Source organism: Pinus tabuliformis, chromosome 1_2, assembly GCF_031772625.1.
Source record: "Pinus tabuliformis cultivar Carrire ecotype Pingquan chromosome 1_2, CPIR1, whole genome shotgun sequence".
Lineage (NCBI taxonomy): Eukaryota > Viridiplantae > Streptophyta > Pinopsida > Pinales > Pinaceae > Pinus > Pinus tabuliformis.
The window spans coordinates 323520315-323528650 of NC_142298.1; the positions used below are offsets into that span (position 1 = coordinate 323520315).

Genomic DNA, 8336 nt, shown 5'->3' on the forward strand with positions numbered 1-8336 from the left:
TCTCTCATTTTAAATATTTCATTCCATTTATGATTGGATTGCATCATTAATTTTTCTAACTTGGCATTTAATTCTATAATATTAACCATTTTTTATAAACCCAGAGAAATTCAAACCTCCTAGAGATTATATTTTGGTTATTACTTTTGTAGCTGATTTTGACACAGTGTGGGTAGCTAGGTGAAGAAAGGAATCAACAATTGAATAAGATTAGATTATGGTTATTAATTTTGTATATGAGTTTGACAAGGTGTGGGTAGTTGGGTGAAGAAAGGAATCAACAATTGAATGAATGTGTGATGACAACTCCATCTGGCAGTGACTGATCTATTTTGAATCTGTTTTGTAATGATGGATGCACCCGATGCTCTTTGAACAAGACTTTTACGATAAATTTAGAGGGAAAAACCATGCAGATTTTTATCAGTAAATTTAGAAGGAAAAAACATGTAGACTTTAATACTAAAAAGAGTTCAATCATTTGTGCTCTGCTAATATTCACATCTTTCATATATGTAGCTTCCAGGGCTCATTCTTTTGAAACTTGTGGGGTTCATCCAACCCCTGTAATTATTGTGTGGTTAGAAGGCCATGAGTCATGGAGACCCACAATGCTTACCTTATGCCGACCCAAATGGCTTATTCTTGCTTTACACTATATGGGTCCACATGGGGAGGGAAACCTTATCTCTACTCTCTCCATGTGTGTGTATTGTAAATTTGCATTATTATATGCATTGTTTTCCAAGTTTTTCAATGTGAATTTTAGTCAAAGTTATAAAATAGTAATTCTAAGACATTTTCTATAACAAAGCTACCACAGTTAGTGGTCAAGAATATCATAAGACAAATTGAAACTGAAAATCTCCTATGGGATTGTAAAAGTTTGTGATCATAATGCACAGTTAATTCTACAAATACTAAACAATCCTTAGGAAGAATAGAATATAAAATATTTTATTAAATGTCCACAAAGCCAAATGGTCAACGAGACAAAGAGTGTACATTTTTAGGAGGCTATATATCCTCTTGCACTTTCATAAGGCCACAAAACTCGTATAGCATAGCCATATATTTCATGAAAATATAATTCTCCCTTCTACCACATTGTTTCTCCTTTAGCTAAACTCATTTATTACATATATTTAGCTCCTAATATAGTGATTAAAAAATGGAAAATATTTCCATACTCTCCTTTCATGTTCATCATACCTGTCTCACAGACCACATTTTATGGCATTCATATTCTGCAATTCCAATGTTGATTCCTTCATTCTCAAGGACTTACAACTCATCCACAGATTTGGTTTTAGTGTCTCACAGACCACATTTCATGGCATTCATATTTTGCAATTCCATTGTTTATTCCTTCATTCTCAAGGACTTACAACTCGTCCACAGATTTGGTTTTAGTGCCACTATAAAATTGTACAAGTACCTTTTAACAAATTTATGATTCTGCCAAGTTTTTATACAACCATCACCAAAATCCTTGACCAAATTCCAAAGGTACAGTGACCTTGTACAAGTGGCTCCATCTTTTTAGCCATTTTCAGAAGAACCTTTAATTACATGTTATACTTTGATATTAATTGATTGTGTTGCAATCATTTCAAAATCCTATAATTCTCATGGTTATAGTTGATATCTTATTGTTGCATCACAATCATTTGAAAATCTTTCTTTAATTTTCAATTCATAGATTGGGGTTTTCAATTTTCATACTGCAATGTTGAAAGCTAATTTCCTTATAAGTATAGTGTTAATTGAATATGATTGGTGTCCAAATTATCTTAAAATGTTCTGAAGCAAGAAGAAAGGTTTAGACCTATGAAGCTATAAATCAGTGAGTGACTAATTGGGCCTTTTAGCTGCACTGAAAATAGGAATATTTCCTATTTATGGTGGGAGAAAATGTGACCACTGAAAAGAAACCATCCTACTTGAGTATAACTTCAACATCTTCTAGACTTCTTGGTCCTAGTATGGACTCTGAATAGTTAATGATAAAATTGCACAAAATCATTGCATACATCAATTTCGATGGTTTAAAGTTGGACCAAGTCTTACTAAGTAGTATGACATGTGTCCACAAGGTATTGGATAGACAGTGATCGGGTGCATCGTTAAGGCACTCCTAGATGTTAAGTCACTAATTCAATTCCCCACCCTATATGGGTGTTAATCTTGGACATGACCATGATGTCGCCTCACCATTGTCAAACTTAAAAAAAAAAAAAAAGTAGTAGGACATGTAAATGAATAAATGAAGCACAAAAGGGATTTACAGATTCCAACTTAATCTTCAAGTTTGCTATTCTCCTATGCAAATTTATATTTATTTTCAAGGGAGTGCACAAGTAATCTTAACTATATAGATTGGGTTGAGAAATATCAACAAACCTTGATGTGTGTATATTTAAAGAAAGGTCAGTCTGTATTATGTTTGAAAGGAGTACAACCTCTTTGCGTGTAAGCAAATATTTTTTAAGCATTCCCTTCATATAATCTAGCATCTAATGCTACAACCATTCTACTTTCAGAGACACGCGTTCTTGCTTTCTTTTAGTTATTTTATAGTCGAGGTATTTTATTGGAACCAAATTCTGAGTTGATTTGCTCCTTGAAGCTAGTCGATGATGCCGAGCAGATGGTTTCCCTGAAGCTAGTCGATGATGCCAAACTCTCGCTGATTTCAACTGCAAATTTACTCCTTGACTTATCTAAAATGCCTCTCCTTGCTCATCTTTGAGAGGTTAACGGTGCGTCGAAGATTAAGGCCAATGGTATACAACAATACAAATTACTACATGAGTATCTCACCCGTGAGCAGGGCCGATGCCAAATGATGACCACCTCTGTGGCATCGTGACATTGTTTAAAACATGTAATAAAGTATAGACAATTGGCTTATTCTTATAAGCTCACAAACGATGAAACCCGCTGGAGCAACTTCCCCTTATAAACAACTTCAGTGTAAATATAATTATTGGTAATTATTGTTTCTAGTGATATTAATACATATTCATATTAACTACACATTTCTCAAGTAATTTTATATGTATGCTATAACCAAAGTGACCATAGTGGGAGATGAATGCGGCTCCATTAAGACTCATTGTTTCAAAGCGGAATTTTGCGCCAAAAGTACAGACCCTTTATACTTGGAGGTATCTTGTTTCCATGTATATCCCTTGGGAGGATTGGGACCCTAGTCAAAATAGTTGGATGAGTCGAGCCATTGTGTCAATTACCAACCTTTCTTGACAACCTTTAACCAACCAATTCGGTAATGATATCCTTTCTCCTCATAATTCACCAGTAAAGCAGACATCACATTGCCTTTCTTATACACGATTTGATAATCATACCAATCCGCCTTAGTGACCCATTTGTGTGCCCCGTGCATGATAATGTATGGTCCGGAAAATACTTCAAACTATGATGGTGATCTTGATTTGGAAACACCTTCTGATAAGATATGGGTTCCAAGTCTCAACTACATGAAACATGGCCATCATCTCTTTCTCACAGACGGATTCACCCAAATTTATGTCAACTGCATCAACATAGCTCCCTGGACCCTACGTGATGCACCGCATTCCAAGACAAAATTATTAGTGAAATTTGGCACAACTAAAATGGGTGTAGTGCCCTCGACTTACTCTAAAGCTAAAAAGATCTGCTCAACAACATCATTCCATACAAAGGCATTTGTTTTTAGCACGGTTGTTAAGGTGGTTACCATAGCTATTCAAAAACTTGCTTTATGAGCATGTAAGTCCGAGGAATTCGTGAAAGCTATTCGAGGTCTTAGTTTGTGGCTAATCCTATGTAGCAACAACTTTCTTTCGGTCCACTTGTGGGGCCTTCCCGTTGACAATGTGACAGAAGTATTTGACCTTTGAAAAGCCAAAAACATCTTTGCCATAATGTGTAAGTATTAACTGGTAGCCTTCAAGGAGTTACGGGGCCTATCAACGTGTTCCACATGGGAGTCCCAAGTTTTGTTGTAGATCATTAAAGAATGCAAGCACAAAATTGCACGGGAAGCGTCATAAAATCTTGTTCATGAGGCTCCTAAAGGGGGATGAAGCAATGCAAAGTCAAAAGGGCATCATTGAAAAATCGTAATGGCATTCATGTGTGTGAAATGTTGTTTTAGGGATGTCCATTTCCTTCATGTGTGTTTGGTGGTATCCTAAGTAAAGGTCGAGTTCAACGAAGAACTCGTCTCCATGAAGCTCATCTAAGAGATCGTTGATACCCAACCCGGTAAGTTTGTCTTTGGTGATCAATTGGTTGGGAGCCCAAAAGCCAAGGCACATGTGCCAACTAACTTCATTCTCAAACACCAAGACCATGGTTAGTGAGGAAGGGCTCCTATTGGGATGTATGACTCCAGTCTTCGATAGTTCAAGAATGATCATTTTCTATTTCTGTCTTCTATGCAAATGGGTGTCTACAGGGACACATATTGGGTGGTTGACCACCTAGAACCGAGAGGATACCATGTTCATGCTCACCACATGAAGGCCGCAATGCACAAGGCATTTCAAATACGTATCGATGTTTAATTAGTACCATATGCAAATAATCGGGAATCTCTTGTGGGTGACCACACACAACTCGTACGTCATTGAATTGCGCAGTAAAATTGGAGTGGCCTTTCTCCGATAAATCCTCGAGACAACAAGAGTTGATAATTTCTGGGGAGCCAAACTTAATCCCTTTGAGTGCATGCTCGTGCCCTTCCTTATTGAAGATCATGTATAATTCCTTAAAATCCATTGTAACATGGCCCAAAGTGTGTGACCATTCCACACCAAGAATTGCATAATAATCACCCATTTCAACATCAAACATGTGAGATTTGAGCTTCTAGCCTCCGATATGAAGTTTCACATTTTCACATCACCCTCCATACTTCACTAACTTACAAAATGAGAGATTAGAGGCTACGGGACTAAACAAGTTAGTCACCACAATTATTTCAAGTGAATTACTATTAAATTTGAGCAATTTTAAGAGACCTCACTAAAAGCGACTAGCTTAAACGAAATCCATACACGACATGGACATAACAATTGGTTTCTTCCTCCACTCTTCTATGGATAAAATTATGGGTGCCAGTGCAGTGAATAAAAACAATCACCTTGCGGTTCTTGATGCAACCAATCAACTTCAAAAGTTTGGGGTGCAAAAAAATGTTGGACAAGACAGAGAGGAAAGTTTTGGGATCCTCGCAAGGAGATTCTGAGGTTTTTTATTCCTGGGGAGGAGGGCCCCAGTCATTGGAACTCGAGGTCAGGAGTGTAGCGTGATTGGTCTTTGAAGGAAACATGTGTTTGAAATAGTTCATGTCCTTTACATTTATGCCTGGGGAAATTGCTACCCATCACGATTGGAGCAAAGTTTGAGGCATTGTTGTTCTACCATTTCTACCCAGTAAATGGGAATCGAGGAGGGTGTTTCATTTTACTACCCTTGTTCTCTTATTCCTTTCCTTGATGATTTTCTTATAAAATTCTTCAATCTCTAAATTGGAAGGATCTGCAGGGTCGAAAATCACAACAACTTTGCTCGCTTCCTCCTGTCGAAGTGTAAAATTCGTAAAAACGTTATATCCCTAGTTGACTTTGGATTTTTTTCTTTCTTATCTTCTTCCCACCTTTTGGCTTTAGACTACTTTGCTTTTTGGTTCACTTTCGATTGTGTCGGTGTTGTCTCCTACGGAGTTACTTATAAGTGTTGTTGACTTGTGTGTGTGTGTGTAAAGATAAAGGAAGCCTTTGGAGGATCCCCCTTCTTCCCCATGATATCTGAATGAGGAATGACGTGAACCACTAATCGTGAGAGTTATTAATAACTCTGAGGAACTCACCTCGATTTGAACATGTGATCTCCCTATCGACAACATGCCTTTGGCAGATGGTCCCACCGATTGCGCAAAGCATTGGGGCTAAAGTTACCAAGATCTCGCACCTAGCCCCAAGAACTATTGCGTAGATAAGCGCATATCCAACCCCAAGAATTATTGTGTAGAAAGGCACACATCCACAATAATAAACACCAACACTAACATGTCCCAAGAAATGAGGGCCATATATTGAATATAATAATAATGAAGTAGGAAATTAGAGAGGAAACAATTGATTAGATTATAATATGGTAGGGCTATATCCCACTTGCAAAGTGTGGATGAGAGTGATGAAAGGGAAGGGTATAGAAGGGGAAGATGGGAAATAACAAAACAGAGGAAACAATTGATTAGATTATAATATGGTAGGGCTATATCCCACTTGCAAAGTGTGGATGAGAGTGATGAAAGGGAAGGGTATAGAAGGGGAAGATGGGAAATAACAAAACATACTTACCTGGGTGGGTTCAATTGATGATCTGGAAGGTCGATGGCCTAGGAAGGCCACCTCCATTGCACTTGGGAGGTGGGTTTACCTAGCATCTCCCACTGAGGAGAGTGCACGTCATAATTTGTGGCAGCGGAGGCTCACGTTCTCGCGGCCTCCACACTATCCTATGAACAAAATGCGATAGACCACAACATCATCCTTGCACCAAATAGAGTCAATAAACCTCATAACCACAACATCTAGATCATATTACCACTAAAAATGGTAACTTCACATTCCTACCATCAACCTTTTTTAAGCTTCCCGTCCAAAATATATATATTCACAGTCACCCGCGTGAGCTTCAAAATGACATTATTCCACAAATGTTTCAATGGGTATATCCCATCCTAAACATATGGCGGTGCATTGTCATCGCCCTTTTTCCCAAAACGAGTTCAGCATAATCCTGTAGTCTTGAGCATGCACCCTGCAGCACTCTCCCTGAGAACCCCCCTATTATGCCTTTTCGCAACAACAATAATTTCACTCTCCTTGAGAATCCCCCTATTATGCCTTTTCGCAACAACAAGAATTTCACTCTCCCTGAGAATCCCCCTATTCTGCCTTTTCGCAACAACAATAATTTCACTCTATACAGCCCAGCATCATCTCAGTGACAGTGAAAAAACACGCACCCTGCACTCTCCCTGCCAATCCCCTATTCTGCCTTTTCGCAACAACAAGCGTTCGACACTCTATACAGCCCAACAACATCTCACTGATAGTGAAAAAAAATCCTTGATAGAAATCAATCACATTCACACTGGAAACATCGAAGTTGTCGAAGTTGCTGATAGGAATGAAAATCATATTCACACTTGAAACGTTGAAATTTCTGATAGAAATCAATCAAATTCAAATTCACACTGGAACGTTGAAATTACTGATAGAAAACAATCAAATTCACACTGGAAAACCATAATGACGACTTCAGGGCGTAGAGAAGAATTAGCTTCATGGAGCCATAAATAATTGATAATCGAAATCGAAATCGAAAGCAAGGAGCATATAAATTCAGTGCCAAAAGAAAGCGAGGCGAGGAGTTGATTTGAATTCAGGGCAGAAAGGAATCGGAAGCAACAACGATCTAAACCAAACGACAAACCCTCCAAACAAACGCTCAGAGCACCATAACTTAACTTCTCTTCACCCGATTAAACAAACAACAATCCAATTCAATTCAATTTATCATGCATCATATATATATTATTTTGTGTTGGTGTCGTTGGGGTGCACCACGCTGGTGTTGTAGTGCAATGCACAAGCGACGCCCGAGAGCCCCAATCGCAAGCTATTGTGTGTGGGCCCTCCCCCTAGAAAAATACATTTAATATCATGTGGTTCTATGAACCACGTATCAGATATTAAATTGATAAGAACAGATACTACACTTGATCTTAGCCAAAATGCCAAGAAAGGTATGCTTTCTCCCTCCTCTCTCCCTCCCTTTTCTACTACTCCCCCTCTCCTCTCATTTTACTCATTCTTGCATGTGGTATAAATCACTTATATTTCCTCTCACATAATACTTCTAATTTATTTAAATAAGCATGCCATGTATCATCAAATTTATACCCAATAAATAAGGTCATGTTTTTAATATTCTTACCATCTGCACTGAGCCGCCTCATTATTTTCCTTGGTTAAATATCCTCTTTCTCTCACCTCTGAAACAAGCAATGCACTTGGGAGAATGAGTATTCGACACATTTCATTTAAAAAATAGAGCGGGTAGCCACAGACGCATGCGCTATCACTGAAAGAAAGTTCATCCAAATCTGTGCCCAAACAACCCATTAATGCCATCCATATTAGAATCTCGAATGTGTCGTGTGATGCCCAAGTTACTCTTCTTCTTTTTTGGGGGGAGGTGGTGATGAACAATTGAGGAGTATATGGAATTTGTTTCGGATAATGGAGACA

The 8336-nt window shown here is 38.1% G+C and overlaps 2 non-coding genes across 2 annotated transcripts; one reads left to right on the forward strand and one right to left on the reverse strand.

Moving 5' to 3' along the window:
* Nucleotides 1–6369: 6369 nt before the first annotated feature.
* On the forward strand, nt 6370–6529 carry LOC149205673 (U1 spliceosomal RNA). The gene has a single exon (XR_016253132.1). It is a non-coding gene; the product is annotated as a U1 spliceosomal RNA (small nuclear RNA).
* Nucleotides 6530–7638: 1109 nt separating this feature from the next.
* On the reverse strand, nt 7639–7835 carry LOC149205674 (U2 spliceosomal RNA). Its single transcript, XR_016253145.1, has one exon. It is a non-coding gene; the product is annotated as a U2 spliceosomal RNA (small nuclear RNA).
* Nucleotides 7836–8336: the final 501 nt, after the last annotated feature.